Raw genomic sequence first — 18865 nt, 5'->3', positions numbered from 1 at the left:
GTTTCTGTGATGGGTAATGTAGTGTCTCTTTTCCATTTGTTCTGGAAAATATGCTTGGTTTTCACAAAAATTATCTTCAGAAACACCAGTAGTAACTTTTCCTCTAAATAAACATCATTTTGGCTTGAAAACTATCTTGTCTGGCACATTGCCTTCAGACAAACAAGCAGCTCGAGTGAGTCCTCCTCCTTATTGAACTATTGGGCCTGATTCATAGTGCTGCTAATTTTGCCTCCATCCCATCCCATTTCGGAGGATGTTGTATTTCATAGCTATTGCAAATGGTCAGGAAGTGTCCCTTTCCACGCATCATGATTCATTTTTCTGTTGGCTTCTATTGTATAACACAGCATGAATGTGAAAAATCCAGAAGCCCCGTTTCATATCGTCCCGCAGAGTCTGGCAGCTTGTGAGTGTTGTTGGGAAGATAACAAATCCCACTTTGTGGCCTTATGTAAGACCTACTGGCTTCAATTACATGTTGCAACTCAATGACTGCCCTATTAAAGTCATAACTCAACTTATATTGGCTTTTACTGCATATTGTAACATGATGATAGGCCTTCTTCATGTGATGTCTGTTGGCTTTTATAGCAAATCCAAATGTCAGAGCTCACCTTTTTGTGTTCTAATGCAACAAACTCTTTCCACAGCTCTGTCTGATGTTTATTGGCTTCTCTGAGAGATCTTATTCCTAATTAGTGGGCTGAGCTCCTTGTCTCTCTTGGTGCATTTTAAGTGTGTGTAGGGTTTATCCTCCATAATTTTCGAGAAAGTATTTATTTGCTTCATTAGTAAACTATAATTTGAGGGCTAAGACTGTTTTTTTCCTTCCAAATCCATTTGGGGCTTTTATACTGTCTAGGGGAAGTTTTTCCACAGTGGAAAAGAAAAATTCCTTTTCCAGTTAGTATTACTGGCAATTAGAGCAAATCTGAAGGCAGAAGAGAAGGTGACTCCCCTACCGGTGCTAAGATAGGTCTCTGCTGTCCCAGAGGTAGATAGGGGAGTAAATACAAGATTTCACTGTCTTCTCTTGAAGCCTTTAAATATTCTTCAGGAGAAAAGGACACACAAATATTTGCTACTTTGATCTGGAACATTAAATAACACTGTTCTCAGCATGTGCCCATAAGTATCTTGATTTAGGGCCTCATTCTGGTTCCCCTTAAAATGTCTCTCAATTGGGCTCACAGATCTTAAATACTATCAGTATTGTAAAGGAGATGCTACCAATGTGATTTATTATCCTAAATTTCCAATGTCTACATCTTGTCTGGGCCCCTTTGCCTGCATTTGTAGTTGGAAGGGAGAAATGACAATGTCGGTACACAATTATAGGAGTAGAGATTTTGAACAAACCGGATCATTTCTGAATCCTCTTAACAAGCTGGGCTTCCCTCTCTGGCTCTCCATGGTGCTGTGACACAGTAATCCTTGACCAGGGTGTCTGGCTGGCATGGAATGTGGTCCCTCTAAGTGAGCTATCATTATAACTCTTTGTAAATCATCAATTTATACAAATTATAGATTTGATAAAAATAATTTTATAACTGATCTCCTTTTGACAATATAATAGGATTTAATTCCCCTAAAAAAGGCAAGTCATGAACTGCTTTGTAAAGGAAAACCTGTTCCAATTGCTCCTCAAGCTTTGGTAGAAGAAAAACTGAAATGCAATACTTTTTAACAGCATTTCTGCTGCTTTTCTCCAACATTGGATCTGGGACAGCTCATGTCCCTGTTCTCTTCTGTGGCTTGGGTCCATCAGCTAAATTATATTGACACTGACTCACAATGACCTGATCCTCCCATGGGATATATGTTTTCTTTAAGAGCAGGGAAGGTTGTGGTCCATGGAGTATGGGATGGGATCCATAGAAGGTGGTGGGGTCAGAAGACTCAAGCTCCTGTGAAGCCAAGCTTTGCTATGTCATCACTGCACAGATTCTCAGTGTAGCTGAGGCTGGCACAGGAGTCCCCCCGAGGTGCCCTCGTTCAGCCCCCATGCCCAGGCTGGGTCACCTGCAGCACGTGGCTCTCAAGTGTGTCCAGTCAGAGCCTGAATTAGCACCGAGGATGGACACTCCACAGAGGCTCCAGCAAGCTTTCCAGTGTTTGACCACCTCAGAGTAAAAATGAGGTTTCTCTTGTCTTTGAGCGGATTTCCTGGGTTTCAATTTGTGCCCATTGCTTCTCATCCTGTCACTGGACACCAGTGAGGAGAGCCTGGCTCTTCTCTAGTCCCCCCTCAGGTTTTGATACACACTGATAAGACCTCCTGAGCCTCCTCTGGTCCAAACCATACAATCCCAGCTTGCTCAGGCTCTCCAGGTAGGTCAGATGCACCAGTCCCAGATGCACGGAGTCATTGTCTCTGTGGCCCATTGCTGGATTTGGGGTTTACCAACCACTCTTCCGCACCACACATTCATTTTGGAAAGACCATTGTGTTCCCTTGACCTTGGCTTTGAATTAAATGTGATCAGACTGAATGTGATCACACTGGTAGTGTTCATTTCCAGTGGAGTATATAAATATATATAATCTCTGGGATAACGTGTCTGTCTGGGGTCAGTGCACTTGTATCATGCAAACATGTCAGTGTAGGACCCTGGTGAAGTGCTGTGTGCACAGAACTATAACATCAAAAAAGACATCACTGCCATGTGGTGTGGTTCCTGTCAGGTGGGCTGGAACCACGATGATAAATTGGGAAGCATTAGCATTTTAACATTTAGGGGTTTAGAGAGGGTGATGGCTTCATGGACCTACAGAGGTAGAGCTTGGTGCTCAATGCCATTTTATCTTTATCATCAGTGACAAATTCAATAGTTGTACCATTTCCTTGTCTATGTGAGTTATGGATCACCAGTTACCGTCCACAGATTGACTTGCTAGCTCTGTAAAAAGTAAAATCTGTTCACTGTTTGAAAACAAAGGCAAATCATTTCATAGAATCATAGCACTGTTTGGGTTGGAAGGGGTCCAGGCCCCTGCAATGAGCAGGAATGTCTTCAACTCCATCAGGTTGCTTTGAGATTTCCAGGGGGTCCTTCAGTGTTTCCAGGGGGTCCTCCGTGACCTCCCTGGGCAACCTGTTCCAGCGTTTCACCACTCTCAGAGGGAAGAACTTTTTCCTTATGTCTAGGCTAAATCTACCCTCTTTTAGTTGAAAACCATTAAGCCTTGTCCTATTGCAATAGGCTTATTAAAAAGTTTGTCTCCATCTTTCTCCTAAGCCCCCTTTAGGCACTGGAAAGGGCTCTAAGGTCTCCCTGGAGCCTTCTCTTCTCCAGACTGAGCAACCACAACTCTCTCAGCCTTTTCTCATAGGAGAGGTGCTCCAGTCCTCTGTTGCATTCCGGATTAAGCTGTAAACTGCCCAGAGTGGTTACATTTTTTATTTAAGACTTTTTTTTTTTTTAAAGAGAAATTCTTTTTAATTTAGTGAGAAAAATAAGATATTTTGGAAAAAGGCTTTTACAGGAATAAAATACAACCAAGAAAAAAGCATTTCACAAAAACATTCACCACAAAGACCCATTCCACAGGAAACACCCACTAAAACAATCCATATACCAGCTTTAGTAAAACACAGTTCATTGGTTTTAAGTTACCCGTAAGAGAAGGAAAAGAGTAGAAGAAGGAAACAGTTTAGGAGGGGTAAAGAAAGAGAGAAGAAAGAGAGAAGGAGAGAGAGGAAAGGGAAAAAGAAATGGTTACCAACAAGATCTGACAATTCACATGGTGCTGGCTGGAGAGGAAGAAGAGAGAAGAGGAAGAAATGGTTACTGACTCACCCGGTTCATGCTGCAGGAGAGACCAGAGGGAAGGAGAGAGAGAGAGGGAGACCACGTGGAGCCTCGTGTATTCATAGAGTTCAGTTTTCCCTCCCAGGCAGGATATCCTGTGGGTGCCTTCCAGGCCAGAGTGAGTTGTGCTGTAGCCAGTCACAGGCTGCAGGGCTGTGGGGTGGTTGGGCTACCAGGCAGGTCTGCCCTGACTGACAGCCCAGCTACCGGCCTTCAGCTCTGCCCTGTGTTGTGTGTGGGCACCAGGGCCTTCAGCTCTGCCCTGTGTTGTGTGTGGGCACCAGGGCCTTCAGCTCTGCCCTGTGTTGTGTGTGGGCACCAGGGCCTTCAGCTCTGCCCTGTGTTGTGTGTGGGCAGCAGGGCCTTCAGCTCTGCCTTGTCTCTGTGTGGGTACCAGGGCCTTCAGCTCTGCCCTGTCTCCGTGTGGGCAGCAGGGCCTTCAGCTCTGCCTTGTCTATGTGTGGGCAGTGAGGCCTTCAGCTCTGCCCTGTGTTGTGTGTGGGCACCAGGGCCTTCAGCTCTGCCCTGTGTTGTGTGTGGGCACCAGGGCCTTCAGCTCTGCCCTGTCTCCGTGTGGGCACCAGGGCCTTCAGCTCTGCCCTGTGTTGTGTGTGGGCACCAGGGCCTTCAGCTCTGCCCTGTCTCCGTGTGGGCACCAGGGCCTTCAGCTCTGCCCTGTGCCCTCAGCACAGGCCTTATGCACAGGCCTTACCATGTACCTGCAGGTCCAGGCCCAGCCCTTCCCCACATGCACACACACAGTGAGTTGGTTCCAACCCACATCAATAATTCAGTGAGATTCGGATCCAGGATCTCAAAACCTCCAATTTAAATAACTAGATGTACACCCCAAAATCATAATTATGTTTTTTATTTCACTGAAGCTAAAACAGTAAAAAGAACAAAAAAATATCAGAAGTAGTTTCATAGTAGAATATCTTCCCAGGAAGTGAATTTTGCCTCCTTGTGTGTCCTAGTGAACAGGAGTTACAACAATCCCACCTGACATGTCCTATTTACCAAACTCTTGTAGCTGCTTTGATACTGAGCTGGTTTGTGCCTTTAGTCTTGGCACAAAACTGCTCTGGTGTCAAGCAGATCCCTCATGTACAATCATCAGGAGAGATCTCATTGCAGCTACAGCTTCCTGGGGAGGGAGGGACAGGCACCAATCTCTGCTCTGGGGGGACCAGGGACAGCACCCAGGGAATGGCTGGAGCTGTGTCAGGGCAGGCTCAGGTTGGATCTCAGGCAAAGGTTCTTCCCCCAGAGGCTGGTTGGGCACTGCCCAGGCTCCCCAGGGCAGTGGGCACAGCCCCAAGGCTGCCAGAGCTGCAGGAGAGTTTGGCTGATGCTCTGGGGCACAGGGGGTGACTCTTGGGGATGGGCCTGTGCAGGACCAGGGGTTGGACTGGATGATCCTTGTGGGTCCCTTCCAACCCAGCATATTCTGTGAATGCCAGTCTATCTGCCCATGTGAGCACTCACTGCCACTGGAGAGCACACCACCAGTCCCTGCAGCAGCAGTGTCACCCTTTCAGAGCAGATGGGAGCCTGTCCTCACAGGGACAGAGCTTGCAGCCATGGTGACAGTGAGAGAGAAGGTCTCACCCACCAGAACAGTTGTGTGTAAGTGGCAAAGAGAATGAGGTATTTTGTTCATCAGCTGGATCTCAGGTCAAACACGAGCATCAGACTTCGCCCACTCTGGAGGATGTTGGTCTGTGTGTATTTACATGCATTATCCAAGGCAAGGCTGGTACTGGAGTCTCATCTAAACCAATCCCCCATTCCTTGCTCCCAGCCTATTTCTCATGGAGGTTGTTATGTCAAGAAGATGTTTTGCACAAGCTCAATGATCTCTTCTGCTGACATTAGAGTATGTGCACCTCTAAGCAGCGAAGGACAACTGAAGCAAGAGCACAGTAAATAACACCATGGTTGTTTTCATCAGTAGCAGAGGATGCAGGGAGCACCTCACTCCCTCTGCTCATCATGCAAAGCAGTTTTTATCTCCCATTCCTGTCCAGAGAAAGTAAAAATAAAGACATCTTTCAAATTCTCTTTATATTCCTAACTGAGATAAGCTCTTTTTCCTGCTGAAAGAATCAGACTTCAGTATTCCTGGCTGGGTGTGCCAAAACAGCCACCTGCTTAGTGTGCAGCCCAGTAACTCTCTTGAGTAACCATCTGCCATCCTCTGCTGAGATGTGCTGAGCTCATGGGGCAGTGGCCTCAGCCTTCTGCTGGTCTGGCCCTGGAGGGTGCTCTGCTCCCCTGCCCCCTGTCCCTGCTTCCACAGTGAGCAGGGCATGTTATGTGGGCAAAGTGACTGGAAAGTGCCCAGTGGGAAAGGCCCTGGGGGTGCCGGTGCCAGGGGCTGGACATGAGCCCAGGGGAGCCCAGGGGGGCAAGAGGCCAGTGGCCCCTGGGCTGTGCCAGTCATGGTGTGGCAGCAGGGCCAGGGCAGTGACTGTCCCTGTGCTGGCCCTGCTGAGGCCCCTCCAGGGCTGTGTCCAGTTCTGGGCCCTCATGGAAGAGAGACATTGAGGGGCTGGAGCGTGTGCAGGGAAGGGAACGGAGCTGGGGAAGGGGCTGGAGCAGCAGGAGCAGCTGAGGGAGCTGGAGGGGCTCAGCCTGGAGCAAAGGAGGCTCAGGGGGGACCTTCTGGCTCTGCAACCCCCTGACAGGAGGGGGGGGCCGGGGGGGGTCAGGCTCTGCTGCCAGGGAACAAGGGACAGGAGGAGAGGGAACGGCCTCCAGCTGTGCCAGGGGAGGCTCAGGTTGGACATCAGGAGGAATTTCTCCCTGGAAAGGGTGTTCAGGCACTGGCAGGGGCTGCCCAGGGAGGTTTGGAGTCCCCATCCCTGGAGGTGTCCAAAGCAGGACTGGGCGTAGCACTGAGTGCTCTGGGCTGGGGGACAAGGTGGGGGTGGGGCACAGGGTGGATCCATGGGCTGGGAGGGCTTTTCCAGCCTCAGTGATTCCGTGAGTCTGTGACTTCTGCCTGTAGCAGAGGAGGGAGCAAAGGGCATTCCAGGAGCTGTGGTCCAGGACAGGACTGCTGCTCAGCAAATTTTGCCTAAACCTTGTAGAAAATATACTGACGGAAATAAAACAATAGAATTAACTGCTGGGTGCTGCATTCCTGTCTGGGTAATTCACTATTTAAATGGAGATTTCTGGGTCATTCAAATATTACGTTGCAATGCTGTTTTTTTTAATGGGACATGATTTGCCTAGAGCTAGATTGTAATAAGACAGAATGGTGACTTAATGAGGTTGCTATCTTTACTTGGTTTGCACTGCATTTACATAGAACTTCTCAGTATTTGATGCTTATTTCCTTTATTTAGTGTGGCAGGTCTGTGATCTTGCAAACAATGGGTAAAGATATGGAAGACAATGTTTAGATTTCCTGCGCTGGAAAGACGCTGTGTAACCTATTCAAGGTAGAGGGAGGTTGCTGTTTCACCTTTCAGCTATTGTAGGAGATTTGATGTAAAAACAGGTGAATTAAACTTCAAAAGCTTCCAATCAGATAAAATGCAGAACATATTAAGTGAAGTAGACTTCACCATTTATTAGAAAATGGCCTATGAAGGAAAATTGGCTAAACTTTAAAGAGGTGCTGGAGTTGGCTCGGGGGGAGTGAATATAACTTTACATAAAACCAAACATAAAACTTTAAGCCCAGTGTGGATGAGTGATAAGTTGTTAAAGTTAATTGTGAGTGAAAATAGAGCTCTAAAGCATGCAGGGAGCAGTAGAGTCTGGGGTTATTGGAGGGGTTTCTAAGGACAAAGCTGCTACACAATGAAAGATCTGAAGGGCAAAATAGAGAGTAGGTAGTTCAGGCCATTAAGCTAAAGAATATTCTGGTAAATATGGACATGAAGTGAAGCAGAGAGACTGCTCTTGTGATACTTTGTTCAAGAAAAAAACCCTCAAATGCTCCTTAGGGATTCAGTTCCATTTAATGGTGTACCACCACATGATGCAACTCCTACAAGGAATTGTAAAGCTCCTCTATTCCATTACCTATGATACCTATTGCTAGTACTAGTAATTAATAGCAATTACGTTATCATAATATTTATGTAACTTCTACAAGGGTAAGTGTATGATTATATATTTTGTACTATAACTTTACAGCAATGTATGTTGTGCTATAGGGTATCGTGCATATGGTTTTATATCTATACGATATGAATATAGGTTATAAAAAGGCCTACGTATAAAATACATCCTATAGGAGGTTGGTACAGCTGTAATTGTGTACATTATATAACACACTGTTATGACAGGATCTCTGTACAGTGTAATCCAGCACACACACATACACCACCCCATGGGACCTGGATGAGCTCGAGAAGGGACCCATGGTAATCTCATGAGGTTTAACAAGGACAAGTTCTGGTGATCCACCTGCATCTCTCTCCATCTTTCCTGTCGGCTCCCTCAGGCACTGGAAGGCCACAATTAGGTCACCCCGGAGCCTTCTCCAGGCTGAACAATCCCAACTCTCCCAGCCTTTCCTCCCAGCAGAGCTGCTCCATCCCTCTGATATCTTGGTGCCTCCTCTGGACTCTCTCCAGCAGCTCCATGTCCTCCCTGTGCTGTTCCCCAGGGCTGGAGGCAGCTCTGCAGGGGGGTCTCAGCTGAGGGGGCAGAGGGGCAGAATCCCCCCTGCCCTGCTGCCCACGCTGGGGGATCAGCCCAGAGCACGGGGGTCTCTGGGCTGGGTCATGTCCAGCCTGTCCCCCACCAGCCCCCCAAGTCCTTCTCCCAAGGCTGCTCCATCTGCTCATCTCCAGCCTGGACTGATCCTCGGGGTTGCCCTGATCCAGGTGCAGCACCAGCCCTTGGTCTTGTTAAACCTCATGAGATTCCCCTGGGCCCTCCCATTCAAATGCCTCTGGATGGCACCGTCCTTCAGGTGTGGCAACAGCATCACTCAGCTTTACAATCCAAGAAAAGACCACTGTTTACTTTCATTTTGACAATAATTTGCTCTAATTTTCCTCATAAAATTTGGAACTGGATTGCCAATTTCTGACCTTTGGGTTTCGAGCTGTGTCAGTGGGTTTGGTGGGGCTGAATATGTCTGCCAGCGCTGGCACATTGGAGGTGCTGTAACAAAGCTCCCATCACAGGGCAACACTGTAGGTCAGGTGTAACTGGAGGCACAGTCAAGAAAAGTAGGTTTATAAGATGCATTAAGTGGTGTGGTAATTTTATGGAACACTTGAAGGACAGAGGTGATAAAATGAACCATCTCCACATCTCAACTCACAGCTTCCTTCTTCTTAATTAGAATATGGAATCACTAACTTAGCAGAGCAGTTAATAACTTTAAGCAGTTGTCGTGGGATGCTACACTTCATCTCAGGCCCATGGTGTGATTCTTGGGGATGGTCCTGTGAAGGGCTAAGAGTTGGACTCGACGATCCTTGTGGGTCCCTTCCAACTCAGCATGTTCCGTGATTCCGTGATTCTATGATTCTGTCTTAACTCTGCAGCTACACAGATCTACAAAACACAGACGTGGCTGGGATTAAAAGGTGCTTTGGCTAAGTTTCTGTGGCATTATAAAGATGAAGAAAATAGAACAGACATCTTAGGTGAGGTTCCAGAAGGAGGAAGTTGTTAAATCAACTGGTAGAAAATATGTCTTTAATAGCATTTTTTTCAATAAACGTAGATAGAAGTTAACTAGAATATCATCATATTAGTTCATTGCACTTTTCCCTACCACTAAACGATACTTTGATAGTCTCTGCTACTTCTGCTATGTAATTTATAATTATTTCAGAACCAAGAATGTGACTTGTTTACAGTAAATACTGTACAAATAAACAGTGGGAGATGCTCAGCAGTGCAGAGTTTCAATGATAGAACTTTTGTACTCTAAAAACAGAGGACATCTTGAGAAATCTCATTCTTTTGTGAAACAGAAAGGATAAAACAGACCTGCCAATATTTATTCATCTTCATCCACAAACTTTGTCTTTTAGCTGGAGCTTTGGCCAAGCCCATGTTCTCAGCAGCACATTAACTACTCAGAGGAGTGCCTGGTTGGTATCCTCAGATGGAAAAGATGTCGATAAATGGCAGAGAAAACACCCTTTAAAATTGAGTTTAAAATAAGGAGTGATGGTCACCATCTGTCTGGGTTATGGTGCATGTGCTGGCATTTGGCACTTGGTCCTGTTTCTTGCAGTTAGGCAGTAGCGAGAACTGACAACCTTCATTTTACTCAAAATTATATTCTTGGGCTTCCAGGCCTTAAACCAGCACCATTAAATACTGTAACTGTGGCTTTTAGTCTAGGAGGAAGCAGAAGAATGGTTCTGATAGCTCAAACCTGCTTTAAATCACAGGAGCAGTAATGTCCAGGCACATTTCATTACAGCCAGCTAAACGATGATGGAAACAGATCCTGGCTGCTTTAGCACCTTTTGGAACAGGGTGGCAAACCTGGAATAAATTCCCCATCCCTTGTTCTGATTCCTTACTCCCTTACTCTGTTCAGCAGAGCAGAATCTGACACGTTCAGCAGATCCTGGGTTTGAAGAGCAGGAGCAGTCCCAGAGGCTAATCCCGTTTCCCACAGAAATGATACCACAGTCTTTTAGATGTTAATGCACCAATCCCAGACAGATACAGTGAAATACTCTGCAATCTCCCTTTGCATTTTACTGTGCAGAGACTACATTGTGGGGTTTTATAATTCACTGTTAAGAAACCCCAGGGCACATGGTATTTGCAAGCAGGGTCTGGCTCAGCAAACACAACCTGTTCTGATGAAAGAGTCTGTGCTGGACCTTGTGGGAGTGTTTGTTGCAAAGATGGGTGGGCAGAGGCCTTGTGGCTCAGGACAGCAGTGAACCCTCAATAAAGCTCAGGACAGCTTTTAAGCTGTGGGTTTGGCCAGGTCTTTCTGTGTCAGTCAGTTCCTTTGTTTGGACCACAGTTGATTCAAACATAATTTTTGTGAGTGGTTCCATTGATTTTTTTTTTTTTTAATCCTTTGGTTAGAAATAATTGGGAGGCAGATGGTTTAAATAAGGACTGGTGTGTCCTGGCTGGTTTTCCTGTGGCTGAGAAACAGATTCTTCACCACTGAACTACACGTGTTCTGTCTCCTCGCTCTTTGTGCTGACCAGGATATTGAACATCTCGGAACATGTAAAGTCTTTTCTTCTCTCCTTAGGGACATCTACAAGATTTTATGACAAAATCTTTATCCGAGCTTTAGTTGTCTGAGTTCTCAGTCCCTTTTTCTTCTAGGTATTTCAGGAATTTTCCTGGGATAAGAAAGAGAACACCAGTGTCTCCTTCAGACCAAGCAAATACATGAATTTAATTGTGAGAATACACAGGCTTGTTCATAATAAGTCCTGTGCAATTTGTTGGTGCACCTTTTCTGGCCTTTTTATGAAAGGTGGAGACACCCTGCAACTAGGGGTGGGGAGAAGAAACTTCTGAAAAATGCTGTACTTTGTAAGAAGAGAAAACAACATGTGAAGAAAAGCAAATGCCTCAGTACAGACAGTGCTCCCATGGCTGGAGGCATGGTCTTGGAGCGAGGATCCCAAATTTGCGTTGTTCTTTCCACCGCCACTTGCAGATGTAGCTTTGTGAGAGCTTCTGAACCTCAGTCACAGAATTTGATGCCCTTCACTACAAACTGCTTCACTCCATAAACAACTCCCATTGTAATTTATTTGTTGAGGATACACTGTTCTACGAGCTTGACCGTGTTTCAAGAACTGTGAGGGCTTCCTAAGTGTTGGAAAACTGTTTAAAATCTTTTGTGCTTAAATTATAAGTCTTCTCACAAAGAAAATTCTGCTAGGTCAGCTTTTTAGGATATGGGCACAGAAAGCTGAGGGCTGATTACACAACTTGGGCAAAGCAGAACGTGATGTGTTCATTGAGCTGTAAGAGCCTGGTTGGTGCGTTTGCTGTGAAAAGCTTGCAGGAGTTTCCTTACAGAGCAGGTCAGCTATAAATGTAAAGAGGAGGATGCAGCAGGAATTCTGTGCATGGCTGTGCTGGGACTGCAGGGAGACAAGGACTCCAAACACCAATCCCAGTGACATGGAAAACTTGGTGAGCACAGAATAGAAATGCAAAACGAACCAAGAACACACCCTCTGTTTTAATAACCCTTTAAACAAAAAATAAAAGATATGTTGAAATGGAACAGGCAGTTTTCTTTCTCCCCCTAAAGCATGTGTCATCCCTTAAACCTTTTTTTAGAAGCCTAAAATGGGAGTAAACCGTCCTCTCAACACATGGGACACCGTGCTGGGGTGGCTGATGTAAGAGACAGTTCAGGGAGCAAAGTACACTCAGTTCAGGGAGCAAAGCTACTGGAGGCGATTGAGCTCTTCGTTAACAAGTCGCTCGTGCTGAACGAATGTAATTGCTGTCGTCAGTGTAATTAATGACTAATTTAGCACATCGAGGGAATTGAATAGATATTATATTCTTGGCTCTTGGCAAACAGTTGATTTTCTGCCATAGAAAAACCTATTAAAAAAGCTGGATGAAGAGCAGGCAGATACACATTCCATGGCATGGATTCCCTCTTGGCCCACATTCAGGGAAGAGAGGAATTGCTGATGCAGAGACCTCCAAGTGTGAAATCCTGTAAAGCAGTTTTGGGGCAGATGTTAGTGCTGAAGTCCAATTTGTTGAATCTTTTACATATGAACATTTTTTCAGTTCAATTTTTGCCACTAAACCAGGCTTTGCAGCCTGGGGGGTGGAAGTGTTGCCCTGGTCAAAAATCTCAGGGAAAGACAGTGAACAGCCACATCACAGATGTCTCCTATGGCATTTTCAGACCAACTGCTCCAGCATTGGGCTTGTGTATGAAACTATTAAAGTGACTTTCAGATAGAAAAATCATGAATGTGACAAAAGTGTCACATGTAGAGGAGTCCAAAAGAGTGACCTGGTGTTAGCAGAAATAAGGAAGAATAATTTTTGTTTCTTTCCATTAGGAGCCTCAAGAACTGCTGATAAACATGAATAAAGATAATAAAGATAATAAATAAATAAATATATAAATAAAGAAAGATAATAGATCTACTCAGAGTAACAGCTGGAAAAAATAATTTGAGGTATGCAAATTTTTCTCTAGATAAAAAAGCATCAAAACAGTAAGTTAGGAACAGTTGCTCCAGTTTCCATTTCACTGGGCAGTTCAGGGTATGGAGAGGACCCACTGTCAGTGTGTGGAGCAGAGGGAAGGTGTTGTAAGGGAAGAGTAAACAAAGTCATTAGAACCTGTAGAGTTACTGGATCACAGAATATTCTGAGTTGGAAGGGACCCAGAAAGGTCCAACTCAGAAGTGAGTGGCCCCTACAGGGGATTGAACCTGTGAGCTACTCTAAAGGTCTGTAAAAGAGAGATAAAGGAGTGAATTATCATTAAAATCGGTTAAGTGCCACCTCATTCCCATTCTCATCTAACTGGAGCCCAGCTACCTCTGGGACAGTTGCCTTTTGCTGCATCCTGGTTGTCATATCAAAAAGCTTGTGGCATAAAAATTGGTGGGAATTTAGTGGAATTAGTACTTTCCATGAATGTCCAAATACACATGAAGAGTATCACTGGCATGGAATTTCTGCTTCAGAGACTCTTTCAAAATCATAGAACTGTGTGATTCTGTGATTTGCTCTGAGCTGTCTGAACGTGACCTCTCTGTTCCTTCTTTGCCCACCTGGGACGTGCTGCATCCCAGACACAGGGTGCTGCTGGCTGGAGGGTTCCAGGTTTCCCTGGCTTTGTGGCTGGTTTTCCTTTGGCTGTTCTGTGGTGCTGCCATGCCTGGTTACAGCTGCTTTGGTTTGGGTGGTGGGGCAGCACTGAGACCATTTATCCATGGAACACCAAAAGGGCCATCAGCAGGTACAGTCAGACAGGGGAGAGGGGAGCGGATGGTTGCTCTTGGTGATGTTACTCCAGAGGGTACAAGATAACAATATTTTTTATAATTAAGCTTTAAACTGCTGTAGGAATAATTTGATTCTCACATCCCACCCCACAGAAATTAACCATTACCGCTGAAAGCCTGTAGTGAGGGTAGAGGTTTGCCCAGAATTCACTTTATTATTGCTATCCAAAGGAACCATAGGACAGCTTCAAAACCAGTAAAATAAAAAATGCATTAAACCACTACATTGAAGCAGGGAAGGGTTACTGTACCAAAACCAGCACCCCAGACTCCTGATACCCTGATATTATAGCCAGAGCAACCAGACTTTCTCATCTGTTAAAGAGGTGGGCTTGGAAAAAGAGCAAACAAATCCCACCTGCAGTAAATCATGTGTAGCTTGAGGGAAGCTGGCCCTGGGGACTGAGGGATGCAGCCTCAGCCCAGCTGCTGCTGTTTAACTCAGAGGACACCTTGTTAAACACAGAAGGAAAGAATCTCAAGGTAAAGAATTGACCGAGCTGTAGGTGAGATGTTCCAACCTTTGTGCAGCTTGTGAGGATGGGCAACGATGTAAATACTATTCAATCAGGAACCAGAACAGATGAGGGAAACTCAACTACAGTAGACTTATTTGAAAAAGAGGCTGGAAAAGAGGCTGAAAATACTATGGAATTAATGATTATAATAAAATAAAGTTATATATATATAATTATAATAAAAATGAGTTAACATAATGTGTATTTATGACATATAAGCGTCAGATTCTTGTAAATGAAATCAGACTAATTTCAGCTGATTTTTTTTTAATTGCATTTTTACCTCTTTTTCTATGACTTGGAAGAGTAGAGAGAATCTTGACTTCTTTCATTCCTGCCAGGTAATTTCAAGGAGACATTCCTGATAAGTAGGTAACTGGGTGGCAGATCCCATTTTGGGAGCCATGTGAATGCAGACAGTAGCATTTTGCTAAATAAAAAATTACTTAGAAATTCTGAATGTAATTTTCGTTACAAGGGATTTTTCTTGTGGTTTTTAGGTTTTTTTTCTTTTTACTTCAAACGAGAGCAACTAGTGACTTGTTTTGAAATGCCAGGCACCCTGTTTGATATTAACAATTAACACAGTAAAGAGGGATTTGGTTGTATTCAGGTGGCTGATGACACTTTGACTGGCAAGGGCTTTCAGTGGTGTCTGAATTAGACTGGAACTACACTGGCTTTGTCTTGATGCTCTTAATACATCACTATTTTATTTCCAGGTCTTTGAATCAACCCCTCTGCTGCTGTTCATTCCTTCTGACTGCTGGAGATGAGGGTGTGACCCTGACTTGTAAGATCAGGCCCAGTGATTTTCAGTAATTCAGGACCTTCTTGCTTTTAAGTCAAATAAGAAGAGATAACCTATTATTCTGTGGTATTTGTCTTCCTCTTTCTTTGTCTACAGCCAAGGGAGAAGGAGTGAGGTGTCTGCTGATTGGGGTGGCATCCCAGAGCTTCCCACACAGCTTCAGTTTCTAGTTATGTAACAGGAAATTCTAAAATATGGTAAAAATTCACTTTCTAACATTTTGACATATAAATAAAATTCCCTGTGCTTCCAATCCAGGCATTATGGTCTCACATGTGGTCATTGTCTCATACTGAAAGGATCTGTACTAATTTGGCTCCATATTTACTCTGCCCATAGTTTGCATATTGTCTTCATCTTTATGGTGGGGTTTTCCTAGGAAGCAGAAAGACAAAATAAATTGAAGTTGCAGAAGCAATGGCAGCTCAGAGGCTCCATACAGTGCAGGTGCACTCGAGGTTTTTGTTGGGGTGTGATGGAATTCTGGGTCTCATGTGGGGAGCAAGACATGGGTGGGGACATTACAGACAAGGTTTTTTCTGGCATTGTTGTTTACCTGCTGCCAGGCAGGTCTGCTTTTCTCTTACTCTCTTTTTATTGTTTATGCAAACTGGTATCACAGAATCTCTAGACTGATTTATTTATTGTACAGCTGGAATAGAGGGATCTGTCTGTGGTCTCTGCATAGATGTACCAGGGAAAGGGAGGCTTGAGGACATTGACCAAGGCTTGGGGTATTTTTGGGGTTATTTTTCTTTTATTTAGGTGTGGGGTTTTTGAGGGGGAGACTGGGATACTGTAGGTTTTTTTCTAACTGGAGTAAATTTTCTCTTTTTGTGTAACTTTCTCTGCTATGTTTCTGCTGATGTCTAACAAATTCCTCATGTCCAGTCCCTTGCTGGTGGAGGCAAGCACACAACAGCAAATTCATCAGACTTTGCCTTAAAATAAATCAGGTTTGGTTTTTTTTTTTCATACCTTCTCTTTCTATTAGAGCACATTCAGCCCAATAGCTTTGTAAAAACGGAGCAATAGGTAGCAATTAAGCCCAATTTCATCTTTGTGTTTGTTTTAGCCAGTTATGTGCAATTCAAGGCCGCTTTGCCACAAGATTCATGCTGGTTGGTGCAAGAGCTTTCATATCCACAGTGTCTGCTGTGGACGGTCAATTTTAGTTGGTTTTTATCACGACATGAGAAATTGTCTCCACAGGTTTTTTCCCCACATCTTACTGACCTCTCTCAGTGTCCCTGTTCAAGCTCTGGCTGTTGTCGCAGGAAGACTTGATTTGTTGCTAGTCTGCCAAGCAGGGATATCTCCAGGAGATGTTTCGGAAGGGTAAGTTCTGCTGTCAGAGAGAAGCAGTGCTTTGGCCCGTGCCCTCTTCTGACCCTCCCTCCTGTGGCAGGAGGAGGATGCTCCGGCTCAGGATGTACCTGTGTGCTGTGGGAGCCCCGCTGTCCCCCTGCCCTTTGGCAGGGCTGTGCAGAGCCGGCCCCGCTGTTCTCCCGGGATCCCCGGTGCAGAGCCGGCCCCGCTGTTCTCCCGGGATCCCCGGTGCAGAGCCGGCCCCGCTGTTCTCCCGGGATCCCCGGGGCAGAGCCGGCCCCGCTGTTCTCCCGGGATCCCCGGGGCAGAGCCGGCCCCGCTGTTCTCCCGGGATCCCCAGCAGCCGAGGGAAGGGAGCCGCGGGCTGGCGTGGCCGGGATTTGCGATGTGCCGGGTCCAGCTGCACGGGCTGAGCTCACGCCTGGCCCGCGGCCAGGGCACAGCCCGCGGCAATCGAAGCAGGTGTCGGGGAAAGGTTTGAAGTGCCAGGGGCCTGGGTGAGAGGTTTGTGTCTGCACAGGGCTTGTGTGTGGGTGACGGGCTTTGGGGTGAGTGCTCGGGCTCAGAGCAGCGGGAGGGTTTTACCCGTGGCACGGGCAGCCCGTGGTACTTCGGTGAGAGCGGGGAGAGGAAAGATCTCCGGGCAAGGAACCACATTGTCAGCCGGGCCAGGGAGGTCATTGTCCCGCTCTGCTCTGCCCTGGGGCGGCCTCACCTCAATATTGGGGCAGTTTGGGGGGACACAGTGGAAGGAAGAGATTGAGCCATTGGAGAGTGTCCAAAGGAGGGACACGGAGATGGGGAAGGGCCTTGATTTGAAGGTGTGGGAGGACACTGAGGGCACTTGGTGTGTTCAGTGGAGGAGACTGAGGGGAGACCTCAGTGCAGTTCAACTGCCTGGGCAGGGGCAGAGGAGGGGCAGGGACTGAGCTCTCTTCCTCCACTGGCATTATCTTGTTTCCTCAGAAAGATTTTGTGTCAAACCACGATTTTAGCTTGCAAATGCAATTCTTACCTTGTGTGTTGAAACTGTCTGACATCTGAAAGGCCTCCACACCTCCCCTTGGGTGAGATGAGCTTATTTGCTTCCTGAATTAGCCACAGCCTCTGAATGCTCTGTCACTGGGCTGCCCAGAGACCCGGTGAGGCTCTCCTGAAGCTGAATTTATCCATACCATATGTGAGACTTTTTACTTCTTAGAAGCATGATTGATTGAAAAACCCCAATAATTAAAAGTTTAAAAAAAAAAGAGATAATATGCAGATTTCCATTTAACCTGGGTTTGCTCAGTGCAGAGTGTACATGTATGGCAGAACTGGTGCTTGGCATTGCAAAGCATACACAGAAGTGTGAGTAGTGGAGGAAAGTGACTTTCACTTTTAATACTTTGTCATTCCTGTCTTATAGAGCTTTGTGGGAAGAAGATTTAGGTGGGAGTTTAAGTTGTGAAATAAGATTTCTTCATTATGACTTAAAAAAATATCAAAGATTATATATGTATTCAACTCTCTATGTATTTGTCTATATATATGGTGGGGGTGTTTTGCAGATGTGGGTGAGACAACTGATGTGCAAAGCTCCTTTTGAGAAATACGTTTTAGTGTGTGGAGGAAGAGCTGGGATCGTAGGGGTAGTACTGAACTACTCTGAATATCTTCCCTCGCGAGTACTAAAAAGGAAGTCTTGCTCTTCCAGAGAGGAAGGAGCTCCTTGTTATGTCGTGGGCTGTTGAGCCCAGGCTGGTTTTCCACCAGGGCCCCCAGGTCCTTCTCTGCAGAGCAGTTCCAGCATGTCACCCCCAGCCTGCACGGGCCAGGGGGTGATGCAGTCACTAATCCCAGCTGGTGTCTGGCTGCAACTGATGGTGCTCCCTGTGAGGTTTGGGTTTCAGCCCCAGCTCAATGAAGGTGTATACTTTATAAAGTACTCTTTTTTCCTATTCAAGAGGTTATGAAGCTACTTCCTCTAAACTCAGTCCACTGTAAGCCTTGTTGTTAACTGAAGCTGTTCTAGCTGTACTAGCTACACAAGTACTTGAGCCTCCCTCATCCCTGGCACAAGTCCTTATCTTGGCTAAGGTCTACAGAAATCCTTTATATACAGAAAGAATCCATTCTGTTGGCACAGACTGAGCTTTCTGGAGTGCAGGAGGGGTGCAGACCCCATGGCATGATGGTACTGCCTCTGTCAAAAGAGACCACCCTTTCCCTCTTCTGTGTTCTGAAATGGTGGGAGCTTTTAGATGGTATTGCACATTTCCTCAGGCAGCCTGGCTTGAATTGTTAGTGGCAGATTAAATAGGAACTAACAGCCAGGATGAAACTCAGGAAAGAACTTCTTAGTCCACAGAGATGAACAAGGTCCCAAAGGAATCATTTCCTTATGAACAGTCGGAGGGATTTTGCCAGTCATTCCAA

The sequence above is a fragment of the Pseudopipra pipra genome, chromosome 15 (genome assembly GCF_036250125.1).
Source record: "Pseudopipra pipra isolate bDixPip1 chromosome 15, bDixPip1.hap1, whole genome shotgun sequence".
Classification (NCBI taxonomy): Eukaryota; Metazoa; Chordata; class Aves; order Passeriformes; family Pipridae; genus Pseudopipra; species Pseudopipra pipra.
This window is presented reverse-complemented; position numbering follows the sequence as displayed.